The following is a 22,824-nucleotide window of genomic DNA, read 5'->3' as shown; positions in this document are numbered from 1 at the left end:
TTGTAATGGAAGTACATGATTCCTGGTTATCCCTCCTCTCTAGGAAAGCTATTGGACAGGATGAAAACAGACAAGCCAGAGTCTAGGTCTGTAGATAAACTCTCCTTTACCTATATTCCCCATAAATATTATCAGCACCAAGTTAATAGTAAGATTATTTAAATTTGTCAAACACTTTGTAAATATTTATATATTTTCTCTCTTTTTATGTTTCCAAAGAAGCAAGTGTTCTACACACATTGAACAATCAATTTATTGCATAATTTCCTAAGTCAGTGATAACTTGTAGTCAATATCCAACCCATAAAGGAATCTGAAAAATATTTGACTTATTCTAATGTAAAGAGAGAAAAACTCAATAACTTCATGATTACTTTCTCCAAACTTCATTAGCTAGAAAGACATACAAAATGAAAATTAAATAATAATATTCATTTGGGATTCAAAATTTCCATAGAGGATAGCTGATAAAGAGTATTTATTATGTATTTCATTGGCTACTAAAATAGTCTATGTTGCACTGCCTTCATGTAAAACTTAGCAAATGATAAATTTCCTTTAAGCAGAAACTTTATGGTACACTGAATGATGTTGGTTACTACTAATGGTCATAAAATCTTACAGCTACTGCTAAAGATTTTAAGCATCAACTGTATACATGGCCAGGTAGTCTATCAAGTGCACCAATACGCCACTCAACTGAGACCCTACCACACTAAGCTCTCACAGAACTATTTTGTGGGTGTTGACCTTCTTCAAAGTAACAAATGAAACTGGTTGCTTTAAGGATTTACATAATTTCTTTATGTGACTATTAGGGTAATTATAAACTATTATAAGCAAATATAATTTAGTTTTCTTATTTGTAATAGCAATACTGTATTCACTTGCTAAATGAGAGCAATTTTGAGATTTTTTTAAAAACCTAAAGTCAATTCAAGAGATTATGGGAATGAAGAATGGTAATGTACCATTAAATGAAACTGAAAAATAATAAACAAAGTTCATTCTCATCAGTAATTTCCATTTCCTTCTTCATCAAAACTTTTGCCAAGGCAGTTAATACTGAACAGAATTAATTAACTTCATTCTTTCTTCTAGTATACATACCATGGTCAAAGGGTAGCTGCAGGAAAGAAAAGAAGGTAGGATCTAAAAACTTCAAACTAGACCATAATCAGTGATCCAAAGCTGTTTACCAGTGGCACTGAAGTTTTCAGTATTGCTGAAGTTCTAGAAAGTGAATCTCTGTTTAAAATATCCCGTAACACTGAATGCTTTTTGTCATAGAACAATAAAATGGAAAAAACATGTACTTTGGAGACAGACAGATCTCTATGTAAATTCCCACTGTGTGACCTTGGGCAATTCAATCAATATCTCTGAACATCATTATATTTACAAACTGTGCTCTACCTCATAGGGACTGGTGAAAAGATTGCATTAAATGAGAGAAGTAAAGTACCCCCTGTGGCATCTGACACCTAACAGGCATTCAGTAAATGGTATCTATTCATGTAATTTTGAATAAAATATTTAAATGATCCTTTCCATTCATCCCTACTCTCTCATACTCCACTCTCAATCACACACATAAATAAAAAGGTTTTAAGCTCTTTCATCTCCGTCATCTAGAATAATTATAAAACAAAAACATCCATATAAACTAATATATGCTGCTGTGTCTTCAGTAGGGATGATAGGGATAATGCCTTTACTAGTCTTTCTTATTTTCCTGACAATTTTGCTAATGGGCTCTTAATGGTTATTAGAAAATTTCAAAAGACAGACTTTTAAAATGAGGCAGTTTCTGTTGAAATAGGCCTAGCTATCCAGAATAATTAATTCTTTATAGAAGCCTAGTAACAGCAGGAAGGCTCTGCCAACCTACTTGAAAATCAGCCAGGAAGTTAGCAGGTAAGTGCTCCTTTTAGGTCACCAGTTAATACCGGTGTTTTGAGTTTCTGGAAGCTTTGTTCTCAGAGGAAAAACATTTCAGTGAATCTGAGAAAGCATCAGGGCAACCATAATAAGTCTGAGACCAGTTGCCAGTCATAATTTTAGGCCAGCTGCTACCTCCTTTCGATTTTGAACAAAGAAATACCCTCTGAGAGCACAGCTCTCGCCCTGCCTCGGGATTGCTATCATAGAGAACTGTACAAAGCGGATTCTGGCAGGATTTAAACATCATGCTGGGCTATAGCATAGCTGCAGTGGAATAAGGTCTTAGGTGGGATGGGGATTTGTCAAAACCACGTATGAAAGAAGACAGGCCAAGAAGTACAGTTGGTCGATGATAAAGTGTTAAGTTTAGAGAAACACAGTAGCTTCAAATAAGACTCTCAGAACCTCAATTAAGTTGTATCCCCAACTGACAGCATGTTGGAGTAGATAATACACAAGCTTTAAAATCAAACAAATAAGTTTGAAACTACACACTAGCTAGGTGATCTTGGGCAATTTACATGACCCTTCTCTGTTTCATTTTCCTCATCTGTTAAATCATTGAAAATAAAAGCACCTATGTCACAGGATTACTGTGATGATTAATTGGGCTAATATAATAAAGTTCTTAGCACCATTCCTGAGATATAATAGGGCTCAATAGCGAGTGCCATTATTACACGGCAGTTATATTGCCATAAAGAGAAAACCAAAATTAGCTGTGGCTTAAGTAAGAAAAAAATCATTTATTTTTCTTTCACATAAAAGAAGTCTGGAGATAAGAAACCCAGGACTCTTACTATTTTTTGTTCCAACATCCTAGCAATTATTGCCCACCCTCAAGGGCATTTAATGGTCCAAAATGACTGCTGAAGCTTCAGCCATCACAGTATTTCCAACTTCATGAAGACAGAAAAGAGAAAAGGGTAAACAAAACGGACTCATCCCAGCTGCCTGTATGCTTTTAAAGCACCTTCTCATTCTGTCAACAACTTCCATCCAACTTCTTCTACACATATCTCCTTGCCAAGAACTGAGTCAAGCCTTGCTACACAAGGATAATAGGAAATACAAAATTTTATCCATGCAATAAAAATTAGGGGTTGTAAGTAAGAACAGAAATTTGGATGTGGGTGGGAAACCAGTAGACTATCGCTACAGATGGTATTGGTTCGTATCTATCATTAAAGTCTTTCACTATCATTACTAAATCTACCATTTCTTTCTTCTATCTGGAATAATTACTAAAGTACAGACTTTTTTTCCTCTGGTATTTTCCCTCCAAGAGTTCCTCTACTATTCATTATCTCTATAAGGGGTATCTCAAAAAATTAAATCTCTAACTTTGCCTTAAGTCAGAAGTCAGCTGGAGTCAAGCCTCCTGCAATTCAGTAAGATTTGCTCAAATCCCACTTTCAAGACCTTCCCTAAGATTCCTGCCAACTCCCAGGCTTCCATTCTCCCGATTATATTTGATTTCAAGACAACCTCTACCTTCAGGATCAGCATTCACACCCACACTGAGGCCTTGTCTTGCTGGCTGTTCCCTGTCAATGACCAAACATAGAAGGCACACTGGAACTGGGAATACAGTACCCTGAGGGACAGTCTCTGCTCTACTCCCACTGGCCTGGCCAAAACTTGCTCTGAATTTCACAGTAGTCTGAAGCAATTCCTATCCAACCCTCCTCCTTTCCCCCTCTCTTTTGCATGTGTCATGCCTGCATCTACAGACTCTTTGTGGACTCCTGATGCCCCCCCCCCATTTATTTCTCACAGGTATTTTCCTAATCTCTTATATTTCAAATTCTATCTTGGTGACTGTTTGTCAGAGGACCTAGTCTGGCACAGTCTTCTGGACATTTTCAGTTGGATAGACTGTAGTCAGCCCAAATTCAATGTGTCCAAAACCAAACTCTAGAGCCTCTCGTGAAACTGGGCCCAGAACACTGTGAATCAAGTTAGAGTCATCTGGGGACTGAGGTCAGTTGTAGGAAGGAAGACCATTTTCTAGGATGGAGCATAGCAGCACCCTTGGGCCAGGACATCCCTTGTAGAAAGGAATTACTCAGATTCCATTCATATACAAAGAACATCATCTAGGTTTTATATAAAAGGTTCCAGATATTTGAGGTGGGCATTTTTAGAATATAATCATTTTGAATAATTTTAACCCTAAAGTTTATTAAAATAACAGTGGAAAATTAATTTTTGAAAACTAAATTGTGGATATTTTTGATATGATTTTTACTAAAACAAAAGAGTAAAATTTTCATATTTTTTAAAGATTCAGACATTTCTTCAATATTTAGGTTCAAACAGGTTATATGAATGGCAAGGAATTCAAGCTGGTGGAATTTTTCCTTCTTCCCTGTCATTGATATTATTCAGCCAGAACTGTAAGATAATTTTGATCTGTGTACAGAGTAGTTTAAACAGTTTCAAATTACTGTTTAAATATGGCTGAAGTTTCCTAATAGATACTTTTTACTTTTATTAAAAGTTATAGGAATTTCTGATGTTAGCTCATTCTGTATCATAGCGGGACAACTTTTCTAAATGAGGACATTAAAAGTATAAATTTATTTGAGGTGTTGCCGTCTCAGAGTCTGGTAGTGCCAAGATAGCTACATGTCTCCATGATGATTCAAAATGTTTTTCCTTCAGATGTGAAATTTTCTTTTGGTTTTGCTTTTTAGTTCCTGAAACCTATTTCATCTGGAAAGAATGTCAACTCTACAAGTACATGGAATAACATAGAAACAGGATTCAGAATACTTTATAATTTTAAAAGCAAAGAAAGTGACTAATTCTGAAGATCACCATATAAAAATTTTCAATAGAAGTATAGGTACCTGACTTGAAATAACTATGTCAACTAGCCATATGTTAAGTACCTTTTTAAAAAAAAAAGCTTGGACATTATTTCAAAGGAAACAAAGTTTAAAAACAAACTGGAAAACCCAATAATTTCAGAGAAAAATTCTAACACATTTCTGTGCAGTCCTGTTGGATTTTGAACTTGCCATGAGATGTTGAAAACTGTGTTTACTCAGAGACTTCACCCAAAATGGCACAGAATGACTTTTAATTTTTCATCTCTACCATCAAAAATCATAATTGAATTTTGAAAATTATGAAAACTTTTCATGGACATAAAGTTGTCAAGATGTAAATCATGATGACAAAATTCTGGGCATCCTAATGGAGGTAACACTGTACGAAAAATTGGATGGTGTACATAAGGAATAAATGGTATTGAAAACATAAGGAATATACTGTCTTAGTCTGTTCAAAATGCTATAACATAACTCCATAGACTGGGTGGCTTAAGACATTTATTTCTCACAGTTCTGAAGGCTGGGAAGTCCAAGATCAAGGTACCAGTATGGTCAGGTTCCTGGTGAGAGCTCTCTTTTCCACATTAAAAAAAAAGTGGGTGAGCAGTGAGGAGGTGAGGGCGCCTGGGTGGCTCAGTCAGCTAAGCATCTGACTCTTGATTTCGGCTCAGGTCATGATCTCAGGGTCATGAAATGGAGCCCCACGTCAGGCTCTGGGCTGTCCGTGGAGCCTGCTGGAGATTCTCTCTTCCCTCTATCTCTGCCTCTCCCCTTATCATGCTCTCTCTCTCTCTCTCTCTCTCTCTGTCTCTCTCTCTCAAAATAAATAAATAAACATTAAAAAATAGATCTATTCTTGCCTTACAGAAGACAAGACATCTTTTTGCTGTGTTCTGACATAGTGAGAAGAGAGCAGGCTCTTTGGTCTCTTCTTCTAAGGGCACCATCACATCATAAGGACCCAACTTTTATGGCCTCAGCTAAACCTAATAATCTCCCAAAGGCCCATCTCCAAATACCATGACATCGGGGGTTAGAGCTTTAACGTATGATTTTGGGGGGACATAAACATTCAGCCCATGACAGATACTATGGTAGAAGTTCCTATTCTTACAGCAGTACTTTCCATTGGGGGGTGGGGGGAGAAAGACTCCACAAAAATAACATCCCTGATGATGAAATCAAGGGTGGAGATGTCCCCAATGGGAGACAAGAGAGAATGCAAACAAGTTGAGGCTAAAGATCTTGTATCTTTACCTCCTGAATATGAGAGAGAACTAAATCAGAACATCTTTAGCTGTAGTTATAAAGGGCCTGCGTTCCCAAATACACAAATACCCAACCAAAAAAGTCCCCTGAGCTTCTTTCTTAGAATAGCCTCTAAAACCTATATGTAGAGTACTAAGAATGCTCGCCATTGAGGAAGATATTATAAAACACCGGCAGATATCTGGATTCCCAGGAGCAGAAAATTTTAGTTACAGTCAGTTAAGAACAAGGCAGGTCCAAGTGGTATAAAAGGCTTAGTTCCTAAATGTGTTTGCTGCTCTTCCTGCAAAAGCTCACTAGGGAAAAACCAAACTAAAGAACCTATAGCTGGCACTTCTTTCACGCATAAGTCCCCCTACAATATTGGCAATTTTAATGCTTTTGAATCAGCTGCCAAGAATGTTAGTGCAAAATATTTAATAAAAGAGTGTAATCACTCAAACTCTTCTTCACTTGTTGACAAAATTAATCAACAGCCTCATCTATCAAATCTGATTTGAATGGGCCCTGAAAAAATGTGAATTCTGGAAAACATTGAAAAGGGACCGAGTGGAAGAGGAAAGTGAAGATGAAAGTCTAGTTGATCTTGCCTTTGCATAATAGCAATAATATCCTCCAGAAAGAGATATGAACCAAAACTTTGATGAAAATTGTATTCCTCAAAACAATGACAATGCTGCTGTGGCTTCCCAACAAACCATTTAGTCTTCAGATTTTCCATAAACCTATTTACATACATAGAAGACATTTGGAACAGTGCCTGGTACACAGCGAACCTGCAATAATGTTAAGTATCATGTAATGCAGTAGGAAAAATGTTGCTATCAGGTCCAGGGTTAAAATAATTGTAGTTTGTACTTTGCATCAGTCATAGCTCAATATTTGGTAGGTTTGGCTAATACTTGTAGCTACAAGGCAAGTACCAGTTGCTGGAAGTTGCAGTCTGGTGACAAGATATGAAATAAGCACTCAAAACTATAATGTATATGGTAAATAATAAAAAATTAAAGTGTAGAGTACAAGCTAATTGCTAACCAAATTTGAGAAGAGAAGCACATCAAAACCTGGGATTCAGGACTTCTTGGAAAATGTGGAACTGTCTTCAAGTAAAAATTATTTTCATAAAGGCAGAATGTATATGGGAGTAGGCATTTAAGTTGAAAAAAAATTAGATGCTCAATTTTTTAGATTAGTCTTTTTACCTGCATATTGTTTACTTTTTAACCTGTTTAAACAATAAAATAAGGTTAATAAAAGGGAAGCATTCAATGATACAGGAATATAAACTATTTTTTAAACCAAGAATTGGCTTAGAAAATCAATTCGTTGCATCCTTGATATGTATTCTGAATTTCCATAACTGACTCAATGTGAATTGGATATTTGAGTTTTGTGATATGGTAGAATGTTCCAAATTTTAGAAAAGCATGGAAAGACAAGGCTTCTTAGTCACTCAGGCAAATTACTGCCATGTGTCATACCTTGCAGCAAGCTTATTCACATGTTATCTTGTGCTCTGTGGTCTGACCTCAACAGGACCAGTCTACAAAATAGATGCTTTTAAAAACCAAAACCCAAACATGCATCATGGCCCCATTCCCGTGTCTGTAATGGGACAGGTGCATCCTTGATTATTTACACAGAGTGCCAGGAAAAGAGGATTGCAGACAGAGCCAGCATGCCTTCCCTGGGCTTCTTCAAGAGTGCTCATCACTAGCTGAGCCCCAGGGATCTGGAAGTTGGATGAGACTAAGCAGAAGGAGAGCAATATAAATAGAAGATTAAAATCATGAATAAAAAAAATAATGGCTGAGGATGATGAGGAAAATATATTTGGTTTCTCTTTTAATTTCCTTAGCTCTCTGAAAAGCTGAGGAATTTTGTTGGGAATAGCTTGTTAACAAGAATCATTTCATATGAAGGAAACTAAGCATGATTCTGATAAAATATACAACTTTGTCAAGTCTATTAACAATATTCAAACATGTATTATTTTCTATTTAAAAGATGAAATGATTATGGAAGCAAAAATAGTATTGTCAAGAGAGGCTATGCCATAGAAGAAAGAGCACTGGCCTTAGAATGGGGTTTTGGTTGGTGTCCTGTTTTTTCACTGTGCTGGCTGTATAATTTCAGCCTTTGCTTATTCATGTGTGAAATGGGGATAACATTGTCACCCATCTCACAGACTACTGATGGATCTAATGGGTTGAACAGCAGTCCCAAAAAGATATGTCCTAATACCCAGTACCCCTTAATATGACCTTATTTTAAAGTAGTGTCTTTGCAGATTTAATTAAGAATCTCAAGAATCTCAATCTGGATATTGAGTGGGCCCTAAATCCAATGACAAGGGTCTTTATAAGAGACAGAAATGAAGAAGACACAGAGACACAGAAGGAAAGATCACATGAAGACTAGAGAAGAGAATGAAGCTACTAGCCAAGAAGTACAAAGAATTGCCAGCAGTCACCAGAAGCTAGGAATATATTCTCCCACAGAGACTTGAGAAGGAGCCAACCTTGCCAACACCTTGATTTTAGAATCAACACCTTGATTTCAGAAGTTTGGCCTCTAAAATTCCTGGTTAAAATATTTTAGTTGCAAGCAACAGAATCAACTCAGGCTAGTCCAGAAAACAAAACAAAACAAAACAAAACAAATAACAAAAAAAATGGTAAAAAATCTACTAAATAAGGTGATATTTTGAAGGGAGGTTATAAGGGTACCTCTGAGACTCAGGAAATTTGAACAATCAAGATTCAGACTTGTTAGCAGATGTTTCTGGATTTCAACAATCAAATTAGAAGCTATGTGCTTCTTTATCCTGGCCTGAAACATATTGTTTCTGTAGTATTTTCCTTTTAGAAAAACTGACAATTGAGGTCCAAAGAATAAACCCTTAGGGAAAAGAATCTCATCTGTAAGTGTTATTTGAAAGAATTCAAAGATTCCTGAAAAAAATTGACACTTATATGTAGAGATTTGTAACTCTCTCATTCGTTTTTAAATAGACCAAAAAGCATCCCTTCATCCCAACCCCTTAAAAACGAACACATTGTTTTTGTTTTTTTTCATCTTCATCCTCTTCAGAAATAGAAGTATGGTTTGTTTGAATGTTCAGACTCATTTGAATAAAAATGCAACTATGACTTTTGAATTCTAAGACCCACCTAACTGGCTGAAGCCTTAGGATATATGTCTCTTGGATACATTATGTACCTTAAAATCCTGCTTGAGAAGTTATCACGTTTGAATTATTTTGAGATGCAGCCAGAAACAAGGCATATTTCAATAATATATTCTATTTGCCTTTGGCAATTTGCTCTCAGCTTCGTTCAAAAGTCTCACTAAGAGAAGAGTTAGTGCAACTGGTAGGTTTCCTGCCCTGGAGATTTAAGTGAAAAATAAAACTTAGATCACAAGTGAAATCAATCTGATATATTCCTTCAAACTAAAGGTAAACCCAGTAATCTTTATTTGGAAAACATTGGTCTATGGAGGAATAAAAAGACTAAGTTTACAAATATTTTTCAAGTAGGAAAATAAGACATTTACTGGATACTCAAAATATATAAGAAAAATGATTTTTTAAAAAAAAGGTCTATCCTACAATGTTTTGAAAAACTTTTAGATAAGCTTCTTAATATTAGGCAGATGAATTTCTTATACTCACCTAGAATTAGAATCATTAATATTTAAATTTTGACAACCACAAACTAACAGGTATATAGACATGTACAGTAATAAAATGACCTCTGTTCTCTAGATGCTTTGGTCATAAATTAGTACATCACATCCTTCAAATATAGTCATTTTACCTCCCCCAGTTCCTAACACACAACCATAATTTGTGACTGTTAATAATGCCACATACATTGCCTTCATTTTTATAAAGACTCTTCAGGTTAAGACAAAGACAGCTCCTATAGAGCCCCAGTTTACCATAATTTCAGGAAACACTGCCTCCTTCCCAGTAGTATTAGAAAAAAATAGCAAGAGAAGAAATGCTTCTGGCACTGAACCCATACATAAATCAATAACTTAAGCTAGAGGGACAGATACTCCACCAAATCTGAGTCCTGGGTGGGATCAGCCCCATAAGCTACACATGGAGAAAGGGTGCTCTTGAGAAGAAAAGAGGAATTTTCATCCAAGGAAAAGGGAGAATGGTTGATGAGTTTGCCAGTTAGAGTCCCAAGAGGAAACAAATGGAACACTCAAATTAGGGTAATTCAAGACAATTTATTTATGAAGAGATGAATTACAAATATATAAATGGGTGTAGAGGGGCCACAAGAGATAGTACTTAGAAGAGTTGCCCAAAGGGATAAGAGAAAGGAGCAGTTACCAAAATCAAGAAGCAAAGGGTCCTGTAAAGAAGCCCCCTTGAGAGGAGCAGAGATCTTCAGTAAGGCACACGACTAACCCAAAGTGACCTGACAAAAAGAGTGCCTGAGAAATAAACCATCTCTCCCTCCAATCTCCTTCCAATAATTCTCATTGGCTAAACACAACTGAGATCCAGAGGGCATGGGAGCCCATTAACATAAGCCTTAAAAGTCAAGGTAGCAGAGTGGTTACGACAGATAATGGATCTGGAGGGGCAAATGGAAAAAATATGCAACATACTGAGCAGGCATTAAGACTGTACATTATTTACCACATTCCTAGTTGCTCATCCATTCATTCCATAAAGAGCAATTGAGTCCCTCTATAGGCAAAACACATTTTTAAGTAAGGAAAATACAAAATTAAAAGAGACATAGTCCCTTCTCTAAAAAGTTTACAGTCAAAAAGGAAAAAGGAGACTGACGCTTATTAAAGTGCAACGAATGTATTAACACTCCAGGAATTTGATTCTGGAGCAGTTTTTCAATGAATTTCTACATTTTTCCCTATAGATTTTGACAAGCACATGTTTTTTCTACATAGGAGATTACCTAATAATACATAATGGAGACTATAAATGATCACAGACATACAGCTATCGCTTTGTTGTTGTTGCTAATTTTTAGAGCAATCAAGTTTTCTCTAGCTATAAGAAAAGGTACATGTACACAGTAGTGAAGGACCACAGAGAAAAGAACTATTTTTAATACTGCGTTAAGTTACTGGGGAGGACTACCATGGAGGGAGCTACTCTTCAATTGAATCTTTATGTATAAGTAAGCAAACAAGCAGGTCAATCAAGAGAGAAGGGGAAGAAGGACATTATAGACAGAGAGAATATTATAAGGAAAAGCATCTACTTGTATAAGAACAAATACAGCATATAAAAGCATTTATGAGCAGTTCTTTTAAAATAAAGTAAGTCATACCAAAAGAGTGATGATTTATAGTGATATCGGGTTTTTTTTGTTTTGTTTTTAGTCTAGAAAGAAGTTTAAGAGAATAATTTCTACAAAATCACTCAGAGTCACCATTTATGAAAGAAAAATTTTAAATCCACAAATTATAGTTTAACTAGAATAAAATGAATCATGAAATATATAGAATTTTTTTACAGAATTCTACGTTTAAAAAGCCTAAGTAATATTAACAACTGGATCATAAAAATTAACCTTGCCTATTAACAATATTGAAAAGAGCTTTTAATAAAATATAAGAATAGATTTAAGCATTCATAGGTGCTCACCTCTTTCTTGTCTATCTCTCCATTTAAGTTTTAAAATGTTTTTAACTATCTGCAGAAGCTCCAGGGAACATGAGAGAAAGTGTAGAAAAAGTCTGCTACAAAGGGTAGAGAAGTGGAATTAAATTTTAATGGCTGAATGAGGTGGTGCCTAGAAACCAGTTACCAGAATGTTCTGACATGTTTGCCACTGAGATTCTGGGCAGAAATAATGTACAAAATACAGTGTTAAATGTACAAAAAATGCAGTTTTAAAGTTGCAAAAATCATCCTAAGACTAGGAGCCTACTTTTAAGTCTGTAATCAACTTAGTTTCTTTGACTAAGTCCCTCATCTTTGAGCAAGTCTATCACACTTGCTTAGCCTAGAATTGTCTTCACCTATAACACATCCTTGTGTTAGACATGCTTTGGTTCATCTCTAAGTTTCCTTTTAAAGGATTATGTTTGTATGATTCGCTAGTCTTTCTCAACATCTAAACTAAACTTTTTTTCTGACCATTACATCAAGAGCACAAGTTGTCTCTGAGTCTCAAGGCTCTCAAGGTCTTGACGCGCACCACCACCACCCCCCAAAAAACTTAGGTTAGCTTCATTTAAAAATTAAAGTAAAAAAAACTGGGTTAGTCCTCCAATCTGGAGTGCCCAATGTTCTGTGATGGAAAACTCCTATGGCTCTAAGGCAAATGGACTCAGAAATCCAGACCTGGGCAATACTCCCAGGCTATCTTGAGATAGAAACAGAAATGGAAAACCTAATACCGAACAAGGAACTCTAAAACCAGCCTTGACTCCAAGGACACAATTCAAGGTTGATATTTGAAATTACTGGACAAGAGAACTTAGTACTTACCATATAGTTGCTAGAAAAACAAGTCATTAGGATCCTGTAATAGCCAGTTCTCATCACACCAGTGACTATACTTCATTCTTAACAAGAATCAGACTGAGCCACAAAACCACCTAAGAGTTAATGTCAACAGCCTCCACCTTAAACATCATACAACTGACTTGAGAGAAGGGAGTCACTGAAGTTTGACATTTAATTTAAAATACTTAAAAATGAAGAAGGGAGAATTCATTCAAAATTAGGGGAAAGAGTAGATTTAAGTACAGTGGAATAAATTATATGAAAGATAAATAAGAAGACAACTCGTAGTACGGAACAATACAGAATATTCAAATTGGTGCTTTTCAGATTTTTCTTCTGAAATAATGACAGAGGACAGTGAATGTATTCCCCAAGCCTTTCCCAAGGAAGAACTCTCTTTGAAATCATATTCTTTCTCTTAAAACAAATTCATGGGGCGCCTGGGTGGCGCAGTCGGTTAGGCGTCCGACTTCAGCCAGGTCACGATCTCGCGGTCCGTGAGTTCGAGCCCCGCCTCGGGCTCTGGGCTGACGGCTCAGAGCCTGGAGCCTGTTTCCGATTCTGTGTCTCCCTCTCTCTCTGCCCCTCCCCCGTTCATGCTCTGTCTCTCTCTGTCCCAAAAATAAATAAACGTTGAAAAAAAAAATTAAAAAAAAAAAAACAAAAACAAATTCATGTAAATTTTGTATTCTACAACAAAAACTGGGAAAACAAGTCACATGTGTCCTATGTCTTGATATCCCTATGGTGGTTATATTAGTTTAAGAAGCAAAGAACTAAAATATACAAATAAGAATTATAAAAAGTATCTGATAAAATAGAAAACACAAACAGAAGATTCAATCTATAATTAATGTATTAGTTTCAGACAATACAGCTTATGTGTAAATCACAGTCCTGGTAGGAATATTACAATGTCCCTAGGAGATTTTCTCTCCTCTAGATTAAGATAGGAAATGCTACTGTATATTCTGATAAATCCTTGTAATTGCCTTGTCATAGGGCTAATCATACTTAATTACTATCACTCATGTGATTTTCTCCCTTCTCCATTAGTAGGCTTTATAAAGACAGTTACTGTCTGTCTTATTTACCACTGTGTTCCCAATGTCTGATATGATGCCTGTAAACAACTGTTTTCATTGAACTCCAAGGCCTTGCCAGCCTACCATGAATACTTGATTGCCAGTGCTAAGACTCTAATACACCAAAAAGAAAATAATCCATAATATTTAAACTAGGGACAATAAGAATGAATTTCTCCTTTGTCCTAAGATTACAGATGTTAAAAAGAAGTTTGAAGAAAAATTTATAAAACTTTAAAAAAGACACAGTTGATACCACAAAAGAGTATAAACCAAGACACTATCCCTTCAAACCAAAGGGAAAACAAAAGAATATTTCAAAACCTGGAACAATTTGTCAACAAAAGTCTTATAAATATATTGATCAAAACAAGGAACCACGGAAGCTACAAGATAAATATTTCTAGAAGATAAACAGATTTGAAAATGAAGAAAGATAAAGATAAACACTTATTAGATGACACAGCCTTGCTAATATAAAATTTGAACGCTGAATTTCAGATGGATTTCAGACTATTGAGATAAAACAATGAAGAAAACAAAGGGGATTGGAAATGTAAAACCAAGTAATTATTCTTTTTAGATCTTCTTGGAGAAGTATATTATTTGCTTGGTGATAGTACAAATAACAGAAGTTATAAAAATAGTTATTTTGAAATATATCAATGATAATAATATTGGAAATTTATGGGAATTCTGATCAAGATGGCTGATGATGCCCACAAATATTACCTCTCCCTTAAAATGAAATAATATTAACAAATATTGTATTTAAAATTTTTGAAAAAAAAAAACAAGTGAAATGCCAGCAGAAGCAATAAGGAATTCCTGGAAAATTATAATAGAACAAATTAGTGGAGAAATCCAACATTGCCAGAAACCCACAACCACACATAGGTAACAGGAAGAACCTTCCAAACAACGTTTTCCCAGCAGACCATAGAAATGGTACAAAGATCAGAGACATGGGGGTGTGGGGCTTAGGAAAGGAAAGGTCCATGGGGATTCTATCAGGTAACCATTGAACAGCAAAATATTTGCACTTAATTTTATTTGTCCCCAAGATGATGTTCTAATAAATTCTGAAGACAGAGTTCTAACTGAAGATACATTTTGATGGAGCAATGGGGCCAGAAAAGTGAGCAGTATCCTGGTACTACTAAAATGAACAGGGAGCCTCCATGACAGGAAGAAACAGAGAAAGAAAGAAAGAAAGAAAGAAAGAAAGAAAGAAAGAAAGAAAGAAAGAAAGAAAGAAGAAAGAAAGAAAGAAAGAAAGAAAGAAAGAAAGAAAGAAAGAAAGAAAGAAAGAAAGAAAGAAAAAAGAAAAGAAAAGAAAAGAAAAAAGAAAAGAAGAGGGAGGGAGAGAGAGAGAAAGAGGGCTGGGGAGAAAGAGAAAAGAAAAGAAAAGAAAGAAAAGAAAAGAAAAGAAAAGAAAAGAAAAGAAAAGAAAAGAAAAGAAAAGAAAAGAAAAGAAAAGAAAAGAAAAGAAAAGAAGCTACTTACCCCCCATCCCACCAGTCCACATTGCTTTCCATCCACATATCAGATGCACAGCGCCTATAAGGAAGATATAATTCATTTTCTTGCAAACAGATTTTTCAAGAATTCCTTGCCAGGTGGACAAGGCTAAAAAAATAATCAAGGAACAACTGGAACTCTCATATAATACTAGTGAAAGTGTCAACTAACACATCCACTTTGGAACCAATTTGGTGGTAGCCATACATAACCTCCCCTCCTCCAATTTACCTTCCACACTGCTTTATGAATTGTTTTCCAATTAAAAATGTTTCACAAAAAAAGAAAAGAAAGGAAAATTGGAATTCCTCAGCCACCATGATAGGCAAATCAGATAAACTCTCCCACCTAGACCAATTAGAAAAGCCTGAAAAAATATATACTATATTAAAATTATCTACTTGAATACATGAGAACTAATATTATAGTGAAGAATTACATAGGCAAGATCTATGACAGATATATCTAGAAAAGTAAACGTATCACTTGTGGTTGCTTGACCCCTGAGGGTATTCACCAATTCCAGGAGAGACGGAGGAGAGGTTAAGTGGTACTTTTGGAAGTTTCATGTTGGAAGCCAAAATCCATGAAGGATTGGTGCTCCAACAAAGCCCCTCACAAGTTCATTTGGGAACTCCAAAAGGATTAGAGTGAATCAGAAGTAACATATCCTCACACAGACTGCAGTCCCGCTTTCAGTCATTTGCATGGACCCACAAAAAACAATTGCTGGCTATCCAAACTATTACTGCACTTTGACATAAATGGAGTATTCTTTGAAAGAAAATATTACCATAGACCTTACATTTTTTTACAAACAATTTTGTCAAGATAGTGTCTGAAAAACAATAAAAAACTAAACCAGTAAATGAGATCAAGACAGCATGGGCAAAAATAAGTAGAATTAACACACCATAAAAATAGAACCACTAAAACTACAGTTGATAAAATTTTCAGGTATAGATTTGAAATGATTATACTTGTTAAATAAATAAAAAATCAGATTCAAAATTTAAACACAGAGCTAGAAACCATAAAAATGGCATAACTTTGGAAGAAAATCAAATAGAAATTTTTGATTTCTATTTTTGATTTCTATTTGTACACTAAAAGTACAACTGAAATTAAGAACTTTGTGGGTGGATTTAGAAAACAGATTAGACACTGGTGAAATAATATTCTTTTAAAGGAAAATAGTCCAGAATATCAATAATTAAGCAGAGAGGAAAAGCATGAAAAATATGGAAGAGAGGGTAAGAGAGAAGACTTCATGATAAGTTATAATATTCATTATAACTAATTATAGGACCATGAGAAAGGACAAAGAAAATTAAGTAGAATCAATATTTGAAAAGACAATGGCTAAGAATTTTCTAAAATTATTAAAATACATCAAACCACAGATATAAAAATCCATATAATACAACCAGTAAAAAAAAAGTAAAGAAATTCACAACTAGATGCATCATACTAAAATAACAGGAAAACAAAGAAAGGAAAAGTCTAAAAAGCAGCAAGAGTAAAGAAACAGATAAATTTCAAATGCCTTTTTGCTAACTGCTCAATGGAAAAAAAAACAAAAAACAAAAAACAGAAAGTCAGAAGACAATGGAAGGTGCCTTCAACATACTAAGAAAATAGTTGCCACAAAGAAATGGAAAGGCATTCCATGCTTATGGATTGGAAGAACAAATATTGTTAAAATGTCTATACTACCCAAAGCAATCTATACATTTAATGCAATCTCTATCAAAATACCAATAGCATTTTTCATAGAACTAGAACAAACAATTCTAAAATTTGTATAAAACCACAAAGACCTGATTAGCCAAAGCAATCTTGAATAAGAATGCAAAGATGAAGACATCACAATTCCGAACTTCAATTTGTATTACAAAGCTGTAGTAATCAAAACAGTATGGTACTAGCATGAAAACAGAAACAAAAATCAATCATATGGTCAATTAATCTTTGACAAAGCAGAAAAGAATATCCAAAGGAAAAAGTACAGCCTGTTCAACAACGGTGTTGGGAAAATTGGACAGCAACTTGCAAAAGAATGAAACTGAGCCACTGTCTTAAATCATACACAAATGGGGCGCCTGGGTGGCTCAGTCAGTTGAGTGGCCGACTTCAGCTCAGGTCATGATCTCATGGTCCGTGAGTTCGAGCCCCGCGTTGGACTCTGTGCTGACAGAGCCTGGAGCCTGTTTCAGATTCTGTGTCTCCCTCTCTCTGACCCTCCCCTGTTCATGCTCTGTCTTTCTCTGTCTCAAAAGTAAATAAACGTTAAAAAAATTTTAAAAAAAATCATACACAAAAATAATCTCAAAATGGATTAAAGACCTAAATATGATACCTGAAACCATAAACGTCCTAAAAGAGAACACAAACATAGGGTCTCTGACATTGGCTTTAAGAACTTTTTTCTATATATGTCTCTTGGAGCAAGGGAAATAAAAGCAAAAATAGACTACCAGGACACATTAAAATAAAAAGCTTCTGCACAGTGAAGGAAACAATCAACAAAATGAAAAGGCAACCTACTAAACGAGAGAAGATAACTGAGAGAGCACACATACTAATTGAGAGAGCACAAGTGGGGAAGGGGCAGAGAGAGAGAGGGAGAGAGAATCCTAAGCAGGCTCCACACTGCCAGCTCAGAGCTCCATGAAGGGCTCAAACAGACGAACTGTGAGATCATGACCTGAGCTGAAACCAAGAGTCACACCCTTAACTGACCGAGTCAACAGGAGCACCAGCAGCATTATTTTTATATGCTCATAGCAGCATTACTTACAATAGCCAAGATATGGAAGCAGCCCAAGTATCCATTGAATGATGAATGGCTAAAGAGGTAGTATGTATAAATATAATGGAATATTATTCAGCCATAAAAAATAATGAAATGTCACCATTTGCAACAAAATGGATGGAACTAGAGAGTAAAATGCTAAGCAAAATAAGTGTCAGAGAAAGAAAAAAAATACCATATGATTTCACTCATATGTAGAATTTAAGAAACAAAACAAATGAGCAAAGGGGAAAAAGAGAGAGAGAGAGAAAGAGACAGAAAGAGAGAGAAATAAAGAAACAAACTAACAGAACAAACTGATGGCTACCAGAGGGGAGGCGGTTATGGGACGGGTTAAATAGGTGATGAGGATTAAACAGTGCACTTGTTGTGATGAGCACTGGGTAATGTGTGGGATTGTTGAATCATTATATTGTACATTTGAGACTAATATAACATTGTACATAAACTGGAATTAAAAACTTTTAAATTTTTAATTGATTAATAAGTTAATTTAAAAAGGAAAGAAAATAAAATAGTTGCCACTTTAAAATTCTTCACCTAGTGAAAATACTATTTAGAAATGAAAGTAAAAAAAATGCCATTTTCAGAAAGGCAGAAACAGAGAGACTTCTTCCCAGAAAAGATATACTAAAAGAAATACTAAAGAGTGTTCTCCAAACAGAAAAAAAATTATCCCAGATGAAAGGAAAGAGATGCAAGAGAGAATGAATGAGAATGAAACATATATATACATGGGTAAATATAAATAAATATTTACTGGATAACAATTATGTTTCATGGGGTTAAAATACAGATAGAAATTAAAATTCAATAACAGCACATAGATGAAGGAGAGATAAATAAAGCCAACATACTCCAAAGTGTATATATGTTCTAGGAAGAAGGTAAAAGTAAAACTTAACATTACACTTTGATCAGTAAAGGATGCAGCTAGCAATCAATTAAATTTTTACTTTAAAAAAGAGTAAAAGTAGTTGAAGAAAAAAATGAAATAATTTCAATTTCTCAATCCAAAAGATTGAGACTGTTATATATAAAGAAAAACCTGTCACCTCAGCTCTTACCATGTACCTTTACAAACTCCACAAAATAGATTCTATTATTGTCTCCAATCATAGGATTCATTGCACCCACTTATAATAACAGGAAGCTGAGGCATAGAAATGATTTTAAAAAGGGACATCTGAGTGGCTCAGTCAGTTAAGCATCTGACTTTGGCTCAGGTCATGATCTCACGGTTTATGAGTTCAGGCCCCGCGTCTGGCTTCTGTGTTGACAGCTCAGAGCCTGGAGCCTGCTTTGGGTTCTGTGTCTCCCTCTCTCTGTGCCCCTCCCCAACTCATGCTATCTCTCTCTCTCATAAATAAATAAATAAACTTTTAAAATTTTTAAAAAAAGAAATGATTAAAAAGCTTTCCCAAGGGGGAGGAGCCAAGATGCCAGAACAGCATGGAAGTTTTGTGTGTCTCAAGACCAGGAAATACAGCCAGACCAACACTAAACCATCTTGCACATCTAGAAAACTTATCTGAGGATTAACACAACAATCTGCACAACCTGAACCACAGAATTTATCAGGTACACAGCGTGGAAAGGTGAACTGGGGGAGAGAGAAGCCGCTGAGGGCAGGGAGTCACTTTTGCATGCAGAGACAGGATGGAGATGGGGGGCAGAATATGGGAAAAGCACCCTGCCCCCAAAAGCAGCTGGAGAGAAAGTGGAAAAAGGGTAAACAGCTGCAGGGACCGAGCAAAAAAGGGAGAAAGGAGAAAGGAGAGGGTTTAAATTCCATTAAGACTATAAACAGGGGGAGCGCAGAGTCTGAAACTCCGCAGCTCAATCCCTGGCAGTGCTCTGGTAGGGAGGTTGAAGCCCCAGGAGCAGAGTGGAGTCCAGGATTCTTCAGGCCAGGAGAGGCAGTTGCCCTGCTGGGAGGACACCTGGTAAAGGCTGTGTGGGTCCCCCAAAGGCAAGACCCCAATGGACCTGGAAGAACAACCGCATTTGCTGGTGCTGGAACAAGGTCCTAAGGATGAAGCCTGGTGCCAGATTAGTGTTGTGATTTTCCATATTCCTGAAACACTGCTGCTACAATATCTCGTGAACTTTTTCTGGAGAGGGCTGGCACCTGGCTACAGTCTCTGGGCATCGGCAGCAACACAGTCCCACAAACGTTCCTGGGTGCAGCAGGCACCCGTCCATTGCTCGTGAGACCCTCCTGCAGAGGGGCAGAATGGGTCAAAGCCGCAGTCCATCAGAAGTAAGTGGTCGGCAAAAACAGCCGCATCTGAGACAAAACTCAGGAGGGAGGTGCTGCCTGGGGCTTGGTCATAGTGTAAAAGCAGGGAGTGGATGAAGACAAAGACAAAGGACGGGTGCAGGATTGCTGATCTGGGAGATCAGAGTTCCCATACTAGAGACTGGGTAGCTGGGTGACGCCATATTCACCGCCCCGTGCATGTGCCTATGCACCTGCAGACACCACAACAATCCAAGCCAGGAAGCTAAGCAGCGCCATCTAGTGGAGAATGGGCCCATTACACTAAGCCCCACCCAACTGGGCCAACCTTGCTCTTCAGGAACACAAGTCTCTCTGTCTGCTTAGTTTATGGACTATAAAGCACTTCATAGTTTGACTTCTAGGGGAAAACGAAGTAATTTTAGACGTATTTCAGTCTGTTGGCCAGTCCATCTAATCAATTTTCTTTCCTTTTTTTTTCTTTCATCTTTTTTCTCTTTTTCATTTCTTTTTCTTGAATACAGAAAGGGAAAAAATTCGTTTTATTTTCAATTTTTATTAAAAATATTTTTCTTTATTTTTTTTCTACTATATTTTTTACTTCATGTATATTTTTTCAAATTCTATTTAACTTCCAACATTTCATTTTAGTCTACTTCAGTGTATTCATTTTTTCAAATTTTCAAACTATTTCCTTTCTTTTTTTTTTTAGTTCCCCATTTTTCTCCACTCTGTCAAGCCCCTTTCAACACCCAGACCAAAACACACCTAGGATCTAGCATCATTTATCCGATATTCTTTGTTTATTTTTAATTTTTTAATTTTAATTTTTTTTATTTTAAAATTATTTTCAGTTTAATTTTTTCACCTCATTAATCCCTTTTCTCCCTTCAAAATGACAAAGCGAAGGAATTCACCCTAAAAGAAAGTACAGAAAGAAATGACAGCCTGGGACTTAACCAACACAGGTACAAGCGAGATGTCTGAACCAGAATTTAGAATCACAAAAAGAACACTAGCTGGAGTCAAAAATAGACTAGAATCCCTTTCTGTGGAGATAAAAGAAGTAAAAGCTAGTCAGGATGAAATAAAAAATACTATAACTGAGCTGCAATCACTAATGGATGCCACAGTAGCAAGGATGGATGAGGCAGAACAGAGAATCAGTGATATAGAGGACAAACTTATGGAGAATACTGAAGCAAAAATAAGAAAAGATTAAGGCAAAAGAGCACGATTTAAGAATTAGAGAAATCAGTGGCTAATTAAAAAGGAACAATGTCAGAAACATAGGATCCCAGAAGAAGAAGAGAAAGAAATAAGAGTAGAAGGGTTATGTGAGCAAATTATAGCAGAAAATTTTCCTAACCTGGAAAAGACAGACAAAAAATCCAGGAAGCACAGAGGACTCCCATTAGAATCAACAAAAACTGACCATCAACAAGGCATATCATAGTCAAATTCACAAATACTCAGACAAGGAGAGAATCATGAAAGCAGCAAGGGGGAAAAAAGTCCTTAACCTACAAGGGAAGATAGATTAGGATTGCAGCAGACCTACCCACAGAAATCTGGCAAGCCAGAAAGGAGTGGTAGGATATATTCAATGTGATGATTTGGAAAAATATGCAGCCAGGAATTCTTTATCCAGCAAGGCTGTCATTCAAAATAGAAGGAGAGATAAAAAGTTTCTGAGACAAACAAAAAGTAAAGGAGTTTGTGACCACTAAACCAGCCCTGCAAGAAATTTTAAGGGGGGACTCACTGAGGGGAGAAAAGATTAAAATAAATAAATAAATAAATACATACATACATACATACATACACAAACAAACAAATAAATGAATACCAAAGGCAACAAGACTAGAAAGTACCAGATAACACTACCAGGAACTCCAACTCTACAGACAACATAATGGCAATTAATTCATATCTTTCAGTCCTCACTCTAAAGGTCAATGGACTAAATGCTCCAATCAAAAGACATAGGGTAACAGAATGGATAAGAAAACAAGATCCATCCTTATGCAGTTTAGAAGAAACCCACTTTAGACCTAAAAACACTTTCAGATTCAAAGTAAGGGGATGGAGAACCATCTATCATGCTAATCGTCAACAAAAGAAAGCCAGAGTAGCCATACTTAAAGACTGTATCAAGAGATGAAGAAGGGCTTCATACCATAATTAAGGGGTCTATCTGCCAAGAAGATCTAACAATTGTAAACATTTATGTGCCAGATGTGGGAGCACCCAAATACATAAATCAATTAATCACAAACATAAAGAAATTCATTGAAAGTAAGACCATAATACTAGGGGACTTCAACACCTCACTCACAGCAATGGACAGATCATCTAATCAAAAATTCAACAAGGAAACAATGGCTTTGAATGACACACTGGACAAGATGGACGTAACAGATATGTTCAGAACATTTCATCCTAAACCAGCAGAATTATACATTCTTCTCCAGTGCACATGGAACATTCTCCACAGTAGAACACATACTGGGACACAAATCAGCCCTCAACAAGTACAAAGATCTAGATCATACCATGCATATTTTCAGAACACAACACTATGAAACTCGAAATCAACCACA

The sequence above is a fragment of the Felis catus genome, chromosome B3, assembly GCF_018350175.1.
Source record: "Felis catus isolate Fca126 chromosome B3, F.catus_Fca126_mat1.0, whole genome shotgun sequence".
Taxonomy (NCBI): Eukaryota; Metazoa; Chordata; class Mammalia; order Carnivora; family Felidae; genus Felis; species Felis catus.
This window is presented reverse-complemented; position numbering follows the sequence as displayed.